We start from the raw sequence: 16,205 nt of genomic DNA, 5'->3' as shown, positions 1-16,205 counted from the left end.
AACAGAGAAAGAGAATTACAAGCCAATATCCCTGGTGAACACAGACACAAAAATCCTCAACAAAATACTAGCCAATCGAATCCAACTAAACAAGAGAAAGATCATTCATCTGGACCAAGTTGGATTTAAACCTGGTATGCAGGGATGGTTCAACATTTGCAAATCAAACAATGTGATACGTCTCATTAACAATTGAAGAATAAAAACCATATGATTATCTCAATAGATACAGAGAAAGCATTTGATAAAATACAACACCCTTTCATGATGAAAACTCTAAGCAAATTGGGTACAGAAGAAACATTCCTCAACATAATTTATGACAAACCCACAGCCAGCATCTTAATGAATAAGGCATCCAATTAGATTTTGGGTTTTAGAGAAACCACAAATAAATTTTAATATAAGTATATCCCACACAATATTTGGGACATATTTATACTTTAAAATTACTCGTTGGTTATCTAAAATTTGTATTTAATGGGCATCTATGTTTTACCTGACAACCCTATGGACCCCACACCTTCTTTCAGCTTCATCTAAAATAAGGGAAAATAAATTCACTTCAATTCAACAGATATTTTAGCTCCAAAGGGGAATGGTCCACAGGGTCATGTAGGGGTGTTTAAAGATGAGGAGGACACAAACCCTAGCCTCCAAGGAACTTTCAGTCTAGAGTCTTGACCAAGGTACCGAGGTAGCTGTCACCCAATGTCTTGCCTTCATTACTTGATAGGAGAAGGCAGTTACATGAGAGCTACAAATGCAACTGAGGAGTTCAAAGGCAATAAAATCCTACAAACTGTATTTGGTGGGTCATAGGGAGATGTGGCATGGGGAAAGACAGTAAGAGCTATTGAAAAAGAGGCGGGCAGGCTTCTTGGGAAAGGAGTCTTCCACAGCATCGTGGGCTTTCAAAGGAGAAGTGAGTAGTCAGAACTTTGTGTTCAGGAAACCACAAGAGCCAAAGCCCAGGGTGAGGAAGAAGCAGAAAGACCAGGTGGGGATCGAAGCGAGTATCAGTTCTGGGTCAGAAAATCATCGAGAATAGAAAAGCATACAGTGGAAATGGTGGGAAGGAAATTTTAAAACTCAGGTTGAGGCCACTTTAGGAGAGCCTTAAGTAGGAGACTGGCAAGTGTCTCTCATCTGGAAGATCAACTCCAGGTACTTGGACCATGCTCACCTCTGTATCTGCTTAGTACCCTTCTCTTGTTCAAATAGGGAGCCAAGGGATGTTGAGGTGGAGGTTGACAGCCTGTGTCTTTCTGTCTATTGCTCTCTGTAGAAGGATCCCCTGGCTGATATGAGAAAGTAGGAAAGAGAAAAGGGAGGAGCTGTAGAGGAAGTGAAAGGACCATTTAGGGAACCCTTCAGCAGTGCAATTCTTGTTGATGCATTATTGCATTTCCTCCTGATGATAACTTAAGAAGGTGTCTGCTTGCTCCAGCAGATGACACAGAGGTGCACATGGGTCACATACCTAGTTGAAGCCAGAATTTGAATCCACGTCTAATTCAAAGCAGGGAGAAATGCTGAGATGAAGAGTAAGGTTTCTGAAAGACTAGGAGGGCAGGAGCACATAACAGCAGAGAATGGTTTTGTTCCCAACTAGCTTTCATGCAATGGGAAGACAATGTATGGGAACCTGTTTGATAAGAGAGAGGCTGGCTTGGCAGAAATACTGTGTAACCATTAGCTCAAAGGGTGTGTTTTGTTCCAGCAGTAAATATAAACAGATCTTTCATATTCCGTGACCCACCCCCACTTTGTTCTTTTTTTCTTAAGCACTAACAGTGAGTGAATACTAACAGCTTTTCCCAGCAGGGTGGGCCTGTTCTGTTTCCCAAGAAAAGTCATGCTCTTCTGACCTTATGTGGGTATGCTCATTGTCTTTCTCCCTCTATCTCCTTCTCTACACTTTTCTACACTTCATAAACACATATACACACACATATAGGTAGTTCAAACAGTGCATAGAAAATGAAATTAAACTGCTTAGTTTGGTGCAAAAAATTGAAATCCATGCACAGCTTTTTTCAGTTCAGGCATTTTCCATTAACTTTTTTTGAAGATCTCTCATGCACATGGATTTCAAAATATTTTTGCACCAAAATAAACTTTTAATTTCATTTTTTTTCCCACAGACTTTTAACATTCCCTCAATATATACACACAGACACACAATGCTAACTACCATTAAGTGTTAGCAGTATGCCAGGCACGTATTTATACACATTACAATACTAGTTCAGGGGCAAGTGTGGGCTATGTTACCACTAGGTACTGAGAATAAAATGCAATGTTGTTCTTTGTCAACTAGAAAGGACTATAAAACTATGTCTGTTATTACCACAAACTTTTAGCCTAGGAGACCTTATTGTAGTATTCAAGAAGGATTTTCACCCCATTTCCTTCTCACACAATTGAGAAATATTTAAAAATGTGATCTTGATTTTTACTTTTCTTCTTCCTCTTCTTCCTCCTTCCTCTTCTTTTTCCTTCTTCTTCCTCTTCTTTTTCCTTCTTCTTCCTCTTCCTCCTCCTTTTCCTCCTCTTTCCTTTTCCTCCTCCTTCCTCTTCCTCCTCCTTCTCCCCCTCCTTCTCCTCCTCCTCCTCCCTCCTCCTCCTTCTTTTTCCTCCTTCCTCTTCCTCCTCCTTCCTCTTCCTCCTTCCTCTTCTTCCTCCTTCCTCTTCCTCCTTCTTCCTTCTCCCTTCTTCCTTCTTCTTCCTCCTCCCCCTCCCCCCTTCTTCCTTTTCCTTCTCCTTCTCCTTTTCCTCCTCCTCCTCCTCCTCTTCATTCTCCTCCTCCCCCTTCTTCTTTTCTTCTTCTTCTTCAAAATTTATTGGTGGGCTCAGTGCTGTGGTGTAGAAGGTTAAGCCTCTGCCTGTAATGCATTCCACATGGGTACATACGGTACGCTCCACTTCTGATCCAGCTCCCAGCTAATTCACCTAGGAAAGGAGCAGAAGATGGCCCATGTACTTGGGCCCATGCACCCTCATGTGAGACCCAGAAGAAAGTCCTGGCTTCATGCTTTGGCCTGCCCCAGCCAAGGCTGTTGCGGCCATTTGGGGAGCGAACCAGTGGATGGAAGATTTTTCTCTCCTTCCTTCTATTTCTGTATCTCTACCTTTCAAGACTTTCAAACGAATAAAAATAAGATTTTGAAAATGATTTGTTTGTTTGAAAGACTGATAGAGAGGGAGAGAGAGATCTTTCATCTGTTAGTTCACTTCCCAAATTCTCAGAACAGCCAGGGCTGGGCAACATCAAAGCCAAGAGCCAGAAACTCCATCCTTCTCCCACATGGGTGGAAGGGCCCAAGTATCTGGGCCATCTTCCACTGCCTCCCGAGGTTCATTAGCAGGTAGTTAGATTGGAAGCTGAGTAGCCAGGGCTTGAGTCAGCACTCTGATGGAGGATGCCAGTGTCACAAGCCACAGCTTAAGCCATTGCACAACTATGCTGGCCCTGTTGATTTTGTTGGGTCAATTTTAATTATTCATAAGAATGACAAAAAATAGCTCATCTTTAATTATAATGTCCATTTCCATCCTTAACTACTGGAATCATTTCCTACATTACTGGATCAGAAGTGGAGCACCCAGAACTCAAACTGGTGCTCATATGGGATGATGGCATTGCAGACAGTGGCTTAACTCATTCTGCCACAATGCCAGCCCCCAGATTTTTAAGCCTTCAAATGAGAAGTTGGTTGGATATACCCAAGAAAACTTTATTCCTTCATCTACTGAGTGCGTTTTTCTAAACTGAGAAGTCAGGAGACAATGGGACTTGCTGTTAAGAGAGGCTGATACTTAGAACATTCAAGGGCTGAAGTAGAATGAACGCTTGGAGCCATGTCTGGCTACGGGCAAAGGAACATTAAAATTAAGCGTGCAGGCAGAGAACAAGGGCCAAAAAGGACTACAGAGAGGGCCAAGCTCAGAAAAGTAAGAGGCAGAGAGATATGATAATGCAGTTGTTTCCACTTTGTGTTAGCTTTTCATGTGCCAAAAACTGTGCGAATTACTTTGCATGTCTTTTTTTTTTTTTTTTTGACAGGCAGAGTGGACAGTGAGAGAGAGAGAGACAGAGAGAAAGGTCTTCCTTTGCCGTTGGTTCACCCCCCAAGTGGCCGCTGCGGCCGGTGCACCGCGCTGATCCGAAGCCAGGAGCCAGGTGCTTCTCCTGGTCTCCCATGGGGTGCAGGGCCCAAGGACTTGGGCCATCCTCCACTGCACTCCCGGGCCACAGCAGAGAGCTGGACTGGAAGAGGGGCAACCGGGACAGAATCCAGTGCCCCGACCGGGACTAGAACCCGGTGTGCTGGCGCCACAGATGGAGGATTAGCCTATTGAGCCGCGGCGCCAGCCTTGCATGTCTTATTTAATCACAGTAACAACACTGAATGGTAAGATTTGGAACCCCTATTTTATACAACTGGAAATAATGGTTATAGAAAGAATTTAAGGGAACTGTAGTTCAGAGAAGTTAGTTTTGTGCTAGTAAGAAGTGTCATGATGGAGAAACTAAGGATATGCTTTCATTAGATTTCGAGCACATGGCCCACCATAGAAATCAGGAGGGAAAGCAGACTTTAGTGCCTGCAGGTTGAATAAGAGAAAGACAGAGTCTGAATTTTATATGGAGTAGAACATGAGGAAGAGAAGGGTGGGCTGAAGTAACTCTATGGGAAGAGGAGAATTGAAAGCAGGAAAGCTGGCACAAAGAGATGACATCTTTCAAGCTTTGAATAAATCAGCTATGATTATGGGAATTCTCTGAGATAGGAGTTATGTAACTAACTGGTCACAGTGTAGGATGTCCCTTCAGTATTTGACTCTGTCCATGGTCAAATTACTGGGTAGGATATACTATACTGCATGTGATAATGTTACACGATGATGCACAAAACTGGTCAAGTAACCCATGCCTTATTTGGGATAAGAATGAAATTAAAGAGGTTGAACAGAACAATTGGGTGTGAAGTCTTTCGAAACTCCTCCAACCTCTATGTTTTGAAGTGGTTCCAAGAAGAAAAGAGCGAAAGTTAATTGCATGGAATGTAAATGTTCACAGCAGTCAAAAGTTTCAAACAATTCAAACATCCACTGATGGATGAATGGATAAAGAAAATGTGGTATAGGGACCAGTAGGGTTGTGCACAGCAGGTTGAGCCAGCATCCTGTGTGGGCACTGGTTCGTGTCCTGGATGCTCCTCTTCTGATCCAGATACAGCTCTCTGCTTATGGTCTGGGAAACAGCGGAAGATGGCCCAGGTGCTTGGGCTCTGTGCCCACATGGGAGACCCAGAGGAGGCTCCTGGCTTTGGATTGGCCCAGCTCTGGCCATTGCAGCCATTTAGGGAGTGAACCAGTGGATGCAGGACCCCTTTCCTTCCCTCTCTCTCTCCCCTCAACTCTGCCTCTCAAATAAGTAAATAAAATGTGGTATAGTCATATAGTGGAATATGATTCAGCCATTTAAAGGGGATGAAACATAGATTCATGCTGCAACATTGGTGAATCCCAAAAACATGTCAAATGAAAGAAGCCAGACACAAATGGTCGCCTATGAATTGTATGATTCTATTTATATGAAATATCCAGAACTGACAGACAGAAAGCAGACCAATAAATGGGGCTTACGTGGAGGATGGAGTAGGGAATAAAACCATAGCATCACTACATAATTTCTTATTTTGAAAGAATTAAAAGCTTTGGAACTAGATAGAAATGGCAATTGCATATAATTGAATGGACTAATTCCACTAATTTTTTCATGTTATTTTTATTTTCCGATTTCACCCTCAATAAAATAAAAGTCATTTGCCATGAAAACTGCAGTAAATGCTAAGTGACTCCCCTTCCCTCACAGTCATTTCTTTACCTCTAAACCCATGACAGTGGAGCCAACACCACTTAAACTGCAACTACTTGACCGTACAGACTGAACATAAGCACATGGCCCATTAAAGAACATTTCTTTAAGATTTGTAAATCTATTCTATGAGATATAAAAATGTAACCACATTTACCTATACATTTAAATATTGGTTGTATTGAAAATGAAAAAAGTGCATGACATCAGAATCATTCTGGAAATTCCTGGACGTACATTTGCATAGTATATCCTTAATAAGATGTTCAAAATCTTCATGCTTAGCTCACCATCCCAAAGATCTGTGCTTGTCTTCATGATGTTACCCCTTCCTGAAACTCCTTTCTGCTTTCTCATGTTCTCTGGACAGATACAAGTAACTGAGGTCCAACACTTGTAGGCTTATTCCCCAGTTACTTCTGTACCAGTCCTTTCCCATCTAGTCAGCATAATGGGAGCCTTATCTACCTTGGAGGATGCCTGGAATCAGTGTTGCTTTTCTGAGGCTACAGATCACAGTGGTACTCTCCAAGTACACACTTCCATTTTCACTGAACTGTCTGAACTTTTCTTATTCCCCTTTAACTTAGGAATTAGGGGTCGATAACTTCACAAAGATTGGAAATTATATATAAAACATTCTGAGTACATATACATTTTGCTGAAAAGGGGTCTACTCATTTCCTTAAATCAATGGTCCTCAAACTTAGCTTGCATCAGAATCAGCCAGGGGACTTACTACAACACAGACTGTGGGCCCCTTACCCAGAGTTTCTAACTCAGTAGATCAGGGTAGAACCCAATATTTTGTTTCCTATTGAGTTTCTGGGTAGTGCTGATGCTGCTGATTAGGGTCCACATTTTGTAAACTGCAGCATTCTATTCTCAAAGAGGTCTGTGATCTAGAACTTGGAGACCCCACTACAATGGTCCAGCATGAATTCTGATTTGCTATAGAATTCCCTACTAGGATTTGAGTCCTATCTTTCACTATAACACACTTGGAATCTACCTAGCACTGCGAACTCCTGATCTTTATATAGTGATTTTTTTAGTTAAAGTAATATAATCATATGTACCTGAAAACCCCTGTAGGAAATAGTGGACCTACCTGGGTTCCATAAACAGATTTCTGGGTACTATTTCAAAACAGATGCATCTCCCCACAGGTTGTACAAAATCAAGACACCTTGACCCATCTTTCTCCCCGTATTACCAATATAACCTAGCTGAGCAGCATTTTCTCCGGCTCTTTAGGGAGAGAAATTATGGTTGTAGCCAATCTGGAGTTGGCCTGGCCCTCTGCTAAGTCAGTCTGCTTTGTCTCTAACACCTTCTCCATTAACAGACTCCATATTGCAAATTATGACCCATTAGTCAAACAGTTCAGTGGATTGCAACTAGCTCTTATTTTTTCAGGAACTAGAGAAAATATCCCAGTACATTATTTCTAAAGTGTATTGCCCTAAAACTCTTGCTTTTATTGGGGGGGAGTAGAATAAAATATTCTGGTTGCACTATAAAATGTACTTATCTTCTTTGCCTCTCAGTCGAAATTGCTTGCAAGCCTGTGCTCTATTTGCTAACTTGTCTGGAAGGGAAAGCAAAGCAATATGTTTCAACCTTATTTTTTCATTAGATAAAATTATTTTCTTAACAAACATTAATGGATCTAAAGGGAGACATAGACTCCAATACAATAATAATGGGGGACTTCAACAACCATTTTCATCAATGGATAGATCAACTAGACAAAAAATATCAAGAAACTATAGAGTTAATCTACACTATGGATAAAATTACTTAATTGATATCTATAGAACATTTTATCACAAGCTGAAGAAAATACTTTCTTTTCATTAGTGCATGGAACTTTTCTAGGATATACCAAATACTAGGCCATAAAGCAAGTCTCAGCAAATTCAAAAAATTTGAAATCATGTATATTTTCTGACCACAATGGAATGACCTCGGCAATTAACAACTTAAGAAACTAGAAAATATGCAAACACTTGGAGACTGAACAACACACTTCTGAAAAGCAGTGGGGGACAAAATAAATCAAAGGGAAATAAAAAAGTTCCTGCAAACAAATGAAGATGACAACATAACATCAAAACTTATAGGAAACAGCAAAAGCAGTGCTAAGAGGGAAGTATATAGCATAGTGCCTACATAAAGAAATTGGAAAAGCATCAAATAAATGATTTAACAATGCATCTCAAGGATATAGAAAAACAAGAACCAAACAAAAATTAGTAGGAAGAAAGAAATAATTAAAATTAGAGATGAAATAAACAAAACTGAAACCAAGAAAATGATACAAAAGATCAGTGAAATGAATTACTGGGTTTTTGATGAGATAAACAAAACTGATACAGCATTGACTCAAATAACCAAAAACAAGGTGGGGAGAGGAGGCCCAAATTAATAAAATCAGAGATGAAAAAGGAGATGTTATAACAGATACCACAGAAATAAAAATAATAATCAGGAATTACTACAAATAGCTACATGCCAACAAATTGGAAAATCTAGAAGAAATACAGATTTTTGGACCCATATTATCTATCAAAATTGAGTCATGAAGACAGAAAACCTATATAGACCAATAACCAAGATGGAATAATAATAATAGTAATTAGTAATAAAGGCCATCCCAACAAAGAACAGCCAAGGATCAGATGGCTTCACTGCTAAATTTTACCAGACATTTAAAGAAGAACTAATTCCAATTTTTCTCAATCTACTCAAGACAATTGAAAGGGAGGAATCCTCCCAAACTCCTTCTATGAGGCCAGCATCACCTTAATGCAAAAACCTGAAAAAGATATAAAGAAAGAGCTATATATACAGACCAATATCCTTGATGAACATAGATGCAAAAATCCTCAATAAAATACTAGCTAATTTAATCCAAAAAACATATCAGAAAGGTCATTCATCTGGACCAAACGAGATTTATCCCTGGTATGCAGGGATGGTTCAACATATGTAAATTAATAAATGTGATATAACACATTAACAAATTGAAGTAAAACCATATGATTATCTCAATAGTTCAGAAAAAGAATTTGATAAAATACAATATCCTTTTATAATAAAAGCCTTCAGCAAATTGGGTATAGAAGGAACATTCCTGAACACAATCAAGGCAATTTGTGACAAACTCATGGCCAGCATCTTATTGAATAGGGAGAAGTAGGAAGCATTCCATAAGAGCTGGAACCAGACACGGATGCCTACTCTCACCATTGCTATTCAATATAGTCCTGGAAGTTTTAGACAGAGCCATTAGGCAAAAATAAATAAATAAATAAATCAAAGGGATACAAATTGGGAAGGAGGAAGTCAAACTATCCCTGCTTGCAGATGACATGATTCTATGCATAAAAGATCCAAAATACTGCACTAAGAGACTATTGGAATTCATAAGTGAGTTTGGTTAAGTTGTAGGATATAAAATCAACACACAAAAACCAATAGCCTTTGTATATACAGGCAATGTATATACAGGCAATATATAGGCTGATAAAGAACTTCTAAGATCAATTCCATTCACTCACAATAGCAACAAAAAAAAAACAATCAAATATCTTGAAATAAATTTAACCAAGGATGTGAAAGACCTCTGTAGTAGAAATTACAAGACATTAAAGAAATAGAAAAAGAACAAAAAAATTGGAAAAATCTTCCATGTTCATGAATTGGAAGAATTATTATCAAAATGTCCATACTACCCAAAACAATTTACAGATACAATGAGATCCAAATCAAAACACCAACAACATTCTTCTCTGATCTAGAAAAATAATTCTAAAATTCATATGGAAATACAAGAAATCCTGAATAGCTAAAGCAATCTTATATAACAAAAACAAGGGGCCAGCACTGTGGTGCAGCAGGTTAAAGCCCTGGCCCAAAGCCCCAGCATCCTATATGGGCACCCCACTTCCAAGCCCGCTCTCTGCTGGGGCCTGGAAAAGCAATGGAAGATGGCCCAGGTCCTTGGCCACGTGGAAGACCCAGAAAAAGCTCTTGGCTCCTGACTTTGGATTGGCTCAGCTCCATCCATTGTGGCCTTCTGGGGAGTGAACCAGTGGATGGAAGACCTTTCTCTATCTCTACCTCTCTCTGTAACTCTATCTTTCAAACAAATAAAACAAATTTTAAAAAAACAAAGCCAAAGGAATCATAATGCCAAATTTCAAGACATATTACAGGGCAATTACAATCAAAACAGCCTGGTACTGGCACAAAAAATAGATGTGTAAATCACTGGATCAGACTAGAAATTCTAGAAATTAATGCACCATATACAACCAACTAATCTTTGACAAAGGAGCTAAAATCAATCCCTGGAAAAAGGACAGTCTCTTCTTTGACAAATGGTGATGGGAAAATTGGATCTTCACATGCAGAAATATGAAACAAAACCCCTACCCTATACTTTACAAAAAATCAACTCTAAATGGATCAAGGATCTAAATCTATGACCCAATGCCATCATATTACTAGAGGAAAACCTTAGGGAAATTCTGCAAGATATTGGCATAGGCAAAGACTTCTTGAAAAAGACCCCAGAAGCACAAGCAATAAAGATAAAAACAGACAAATGGAATTACATCAAGCTAAGAAGCTTGTGCACTGCAAAGGAAACACTCACCAAAGTGAAGAGGCAATTGACAGAATGGGAGAAAATATTTTCAAACTCTGCAACTGATACAGGATTAATATTTAGAATCTATAAACAGCTCAAGGAACTTAACAACAACAAAACAAACAATCCAGGGGCTGGCGCTGTGGCTCAGTGGGTTAACACCCTGGCCTGAAGCACTGGCATCCCATATGGGTGCTGGTTCTAGTCCTGAAAGCTCCACTTCTGATCCAGCCACCTGCTATGGCCTGGGAAGGCAGTGGAGGATGGCCCAAGTCCTTGGGTCTCTGTACCCATATGGGAGACCCAGAGGAAGCTCCTGGCTTTGGTCTGGCCTCTCCTCTCTCTCTGTAACTCTTTCAAATAAATAAATAAATAAAAACAATCCAGTCAAAACGACATGAATAGGCATTTTTCAAAGGATGAAATTCAAATGGTCAACAGATACATGGAACAATGCTCCAGATCACTAACCATCAGGAAAATGCCAACAAAAACCACAGTGAGGTTTCACTTCATCCCAGTTAGAACGAATATCATAGAGAAATTTAAAAAATGATGCTGGTAAGGATGTGAGGAAAAAAGCACCTTAATACACTGTTGGTAGAAATGTAAACTAGTACAACCATTATGGAAGACAGTATGGAGATTCTTCAGAAATCTTAAAATAGATCTACAATATGACCAAGCCATCGAACACTTAGGAATTTACCCAAAGGAAATGAAATCATCATATGAAAGAGTTATATGTACCCCCACATATTATTGCAGCTCAATTCACAATAGCTAAGATATGGAACAAAAACTGAGATCAAACAGAATCATAAAATGTCACATTCTATCTATATTACCTCCTTTGGTGCCACCCACTCTTCTTTATAGGGACTCCCACCTCGTAACAGAAGGAGAGCAGTGCAAACAATTTTCACTAAGCTATAATTGTGAAATTCAAGAAGCTAAGAAATGGAGATGCTGTCTCTGTCCATTCCATTGTGCCCCAGACTCTGCTCCACCTTCAGTAAGTCAGTCTTTAGCAAGTCAATGGTTGAATTTGGCCCAAAAAGCATTCTAGGTTTGGTACAGTGATCTGAAAAGGTAGTATGATAGTATCAGTGATCGTTAATCCTCTAGTCACCATGATTTAACCTCTAAGTAATTTCATATATGATAACTGAGACAACCGGGCTAGATTGTAAGGGGTCTCAAGACCTTAATGCTAGATGCTAGATCAAATATGTCCCAAAGTTACTGAGCACTGACTGGTGAGATAGCTACATGTTACGTAGAGGGGTCTAATGAATGTACTCAAGTCTATTCAAGAAAATCCAGGGGGCCGGCGCTGTGGCTCAGTAGGTTAACCCTCTGCCTGCAGTGGTGGCATCTCATATGGGTGCCAGTTTGTGTCCTGGCTACTCCATTTCTGATCCAGTTCTCTACTATGGCCTGAGAAAGTAGTAGAAGATGGCCCAAGTCTTTGGGCCCCTGCACCCACATAGGAGACCTGGAGGAGGCTCCTGGCTCCAGATCAGTGTAGCTCTGGCCCTTGCTGCCATCTGGGGAGCAGACCAGCAGATGGAGGACCTCTCTCTCTCTCTGCCTCTGCCTCTCTGTAACTCTGCCTTCCAAATAAATAAATAATAACAAAGGAGAAGAAAATCCTGAGTACGGAAAATTCATGGAAACATCCTTCCCACATGACCTCAGACTCTGGAGCTGCCACCAACTTCAGGTCAGAGCTGGCTTTTCTAAAAAACTATAAACTCAGCACAGGAAGGGTGTGTGTATAAACTTTATAATAGAAGTCTATGAAAACAAGAATTCTAAGTCTACTGATATTTTGTCCTACATCTTCTCCCTAAGATCTTTCCACTGGTGGATATGCTCATTTTTGTAGGTAGCACAATGTGTGATTTAAAAAAAAATTATTTACTCAACTATCTATTGACTGCTATGCTCATAATTTCCCTTCCTCCTTTACCTGAGAGTAGCAAGACCCCATTCTAATACAAGCTGCTAGAAATCTTCAGTGTGCCCTTTGAGACCTATCCTTCTAACTACACTTATATCTAAAGAATCACCCAGAGAAAGGGTTACTTAAATCAATCAAGCAAATGTAGGCAGATGCTGATCTACCTAGCACACTGCTTTGGAATGTGCAGGAAAATGTAAAGACATATTAGGACTTACAAGAAAGCCAATTAACAATATTTGTAATTGTTTGTTTAGCTTCCTTATTTTTTTTAAAAAAGCAGAATTTCTGAATATATTTTGTAAGCATTTTTTAAAAAGATTTATTTTATTTATTTTAAAGACAGAATTACAGAGAGAGGTAGAGACAGAGAGAGAGGTCTTCTATCTGCTGGTTCACTCCCCAGATGGCCGCAACAGCCAGAGCTGAGCCAATGGAAGCCAGGAGCCAGGAGCTTCCTCCTGGTCTCCCATGCAGTGCAGGGCCCAAGCACTTGGGCCATCTTCCACTGCTTTCCCAGGCCATAGAAGAGAGCTGGATCAGAAGAGGGGCAGCCAGGACTAGAACCAGTAGCCCATATGGGATGCCAACGCTTCAGGAAAGGGCTTTAACCTGCTGCGCCACAGTGCCGACCCGTTGCAAGCATTTTTAACGGCTGTTACTGGACTTCATCACTGTACCACAGAGATGGAACAACGCTCAAAATTTCAATATCATTAAGACAGGAACTAGATTAAGAAGCTGTGAGCCATCATTTATCCAGAAGAGAACTAGTATCTGAGTTCTGGGCATGCTGAAGGCCCAAGAGCTGTTGAGAAGTTAGAGTCAAAGCTAGCCTGTGTCTCATTCCTGTGGTCCCAAGCACTGCCCATGCAAAATTGGCTATTGTGCTTTCCTTATTTAGGACCTGCTGGATAGTTTTGGCTTTTACTAGATGGTCAAATAGTCCACCAACCATATAATTACATATATATAAAATCTTACATATATATAAAACAACTACATGCTTTCATTGCAAAATGAAACTAAACAAGAACCGCTGTGTTGTAATCACACTGGTCAACTTACAATTAAAGGCCTAGGCTCTCACACTTTAGGGAGAGTCTGTAACCAAAGTGGTATTGGTTTAGTGGGCCTCTGGCCCATAATTAGGAGACTGTGCTTAGGATATCTTCCAAGGCAGACCAACAAAAAATTTTCCTGATTTCTGAATTTAGTTACTTAAAGCTTTTGGAAAGGCTTAAGTTAAATCACATTTATCTGAAATTTGAAATCAGTTGAAACTGATGTCATTACAGAAAAACTATACTATCTAATTACTGTACCAACAACATCTGAACATTTTGTTGCTATGTTTATCTCTCCATGGGAAAGGAAGTTAGGATTAATATAGATACTTCTCTGCTTTCAACATAGAAAAAACATACATTCTTCCTCTGATTAAGAAACTTGCTTTTATTTCTAAATCCAGAAGCATATAAATAGAAAGAAAGATTATTTTACTCAGGAAACTGTGAGTCATACTGAGTTGAAGGGAGAATGGCCACATGGCACTTTAACTTTTGACTCTTCAACCCTACGCTGACCCTAAGCCACAGGGCATTCTTCTGTAGGTTGCCACTGAAAGTAGATTCAGATCCAATGAAAATAAAAAGCTTCATCTATTCTTAGGCTTTTAACGGGACTGCATCATTGACACCGAGAGACCTTCTGCACTACTGTGCAAGTCCTGGGAGGGCCAAGGAAGCAGCTGTTGTATTTATGAGAGCAGGCAGGCAGAGGCCCAGCCCAAAGTCCTGCACCCTTTCCTTCAGAGAGCAAGCCTCCAGCGGCCCTGGCGCTTGTAAAAGTGGCTGAGCTGTGCTCACCACAGCAGCACAGAAACTAAAATCAGAATGATATACAGATAATTAGCATGGCCTCTGCACAAGGATGATGCACAAATTTGTGAAGCATTCCATATTTTTAAATGTTCAAAATTTTGTGAAATTTTAAAGCTAAAAAAGCTGAAGATAATATTTATAAAACATGTTATCTAAAAATAAATGAAATATGAAGTTAAACAAATAAAACATTTTTAAAAGCAAATAAAAAGGGGACTGAGTTACTGAGCTGGATAATGGTTGCTCACTCACTTTTTGGAGGTCTGCTTAGAACCAAGGGAACTACATATTATGGATAAAATATATCCATAATCTCCAAGAAAACACCACAGTAAAGCAAAAAGACAAGCACAAAATAAGAATAGCAACATAACTCAAAATGGATCATAGGTCTAAATGTAAAACACAAAATTATAAAACCTCGAATAGGTTATGGAAGTGGTAAATCTAAATAAATACTGATATATTTATGTAAAGGAATTTAGACATTCTAGGTAGATTTTAGGAATTGAGACATTCTTTGGTTTAGATTTGACTTTTTAGGAACAGCACTGGAAATATGATCCATGAAAGAAAAAAATAAGCAGAACTTCATTAAAATAAAAAACTACTCTGTAACAGACATTGTGAAGAGAATGAAAAGTCAAAGCAAAAACTAGGAGAAACTAAATGGCAAAATATATATCTGATGAACATGTATTCAACACATACAAAGAGCTATTACAACTCAACAATAAGAAAACAACCCAATTAAGTCATAAAGTGGACAAAAGAGCTGAGCAGACTCATCAGCAAAGGAGACATACAGATTGCAAGCAAACTTATAAAAAGATCTTGAACACCACACATCAGTACTGAAGTACAAACTGGAGTAACAATGAGAGACTACTATACATTTCTTAGAATGGTTATAATCCAAAATACAATACTGATGTGGTCAATGAATATATTAGTTTTTGATCCAGGTTCTTGTCTCCCACAGAGATAGAAATACTAAGCTGAGAGTGGTGTGGTGTGCAAATAGGAACAGAGTTTATCAGTGAGGGGAAAAACACACGTTCACATGCAAGCATGGGCCGCTCCACGTGAGAAACGTCCAATAGGAGTGGGCCAGAGTTGCCCATAAATGAGAGAAAGAGAAAAACAAAACCCATACCTATTAATTGAGAAGGTCCGTCCACGAGTGGGAGAGGTCCCTCAGTCCCTCACAGACTGCGTCACAGCAGAACGCAAACGAAGAGTCACAGCTCCCACAGCGCTTCACGGTGCAAAGACGGCTCTCGCCTGCCTTCCACCTCTTTTATAAAGTAGTGTGCGGATATGCAAATGATATGCAAATGATGGGTAGGTCTGAGCATGCGCTCTGTCCCAGATGCGACTGGAAAGGTGAGCGTACCAAATTGACAGTTAAAGGGATCCAATTATTTTATAGGGATAGAAGAGTTCTAGCTCGCCTAAACTTTAATTACACATCAACACCAAAGGCTGACAAGGACGTGGAGGAACGGGAATGCCCATTCGTTGCTGGCAGATATGCAAAATGGTACAAGCACTTTGGAAGGTATGTTGGATGTTTCTTACAAAGCTTAACATATGCTTACCATATGATCCGGCAGCTGCACCCCTTGGTATTTACCCAGAAACAAGTAAAAAGCATGTTGGTATAAAAATTTGCACGTGGATGTTTATAGCAGCTTTATTCATAATTGCCAAAACTTGGAAGCAACCAAGATATCCTTCAGAGTAGGTGAGTAGATAAATAAACTACAGTACAATCAGACAATGGCATATTATTCAGCCCTGAAATGA

At 39.7% G+C, this 16,205-nt stretch overlaps 1 non-coding gene across 1 annotated transcript; it reads left to right on the top strand.

Moving 5' to 3' along the window:
* The first annotated feature begins 14,373 nt into the window (after positions 1 to 14,373).
* Positions 14,374 to 14,480, top strand: LOC133757220 (U6 spliceosomal RNA). Its single transcript, XR_009865597.1, has one exon. It is a non-coding gene; the product is annotated as a U6 spliceosomal RNA (small nuclear RNA).
* Positions 14,481 to 16,205: the final 1,725 nt, after the last annotated feature.

The sequence above is a fragment of the Lepus europaeus genome, chromosome 3 (genome assembly GCF_033115175.1).
Source record: "Lepus europaeus isolate LE1 chromosome 3, mLepTim1.pri, whole genome shotgun sequence".
Classification (NCBI taxonomy): domain Eukaryota; kingdom Metazoa; phylum Chordata; class Mammalia; order Lagomorpha; family Leporidae; genus Lepus; species Lepus europaeus.
Note: the sequence above shows the minus strand (reverse complement) of the source record. Positions and strands in the feature narration are given on the sequence as shown.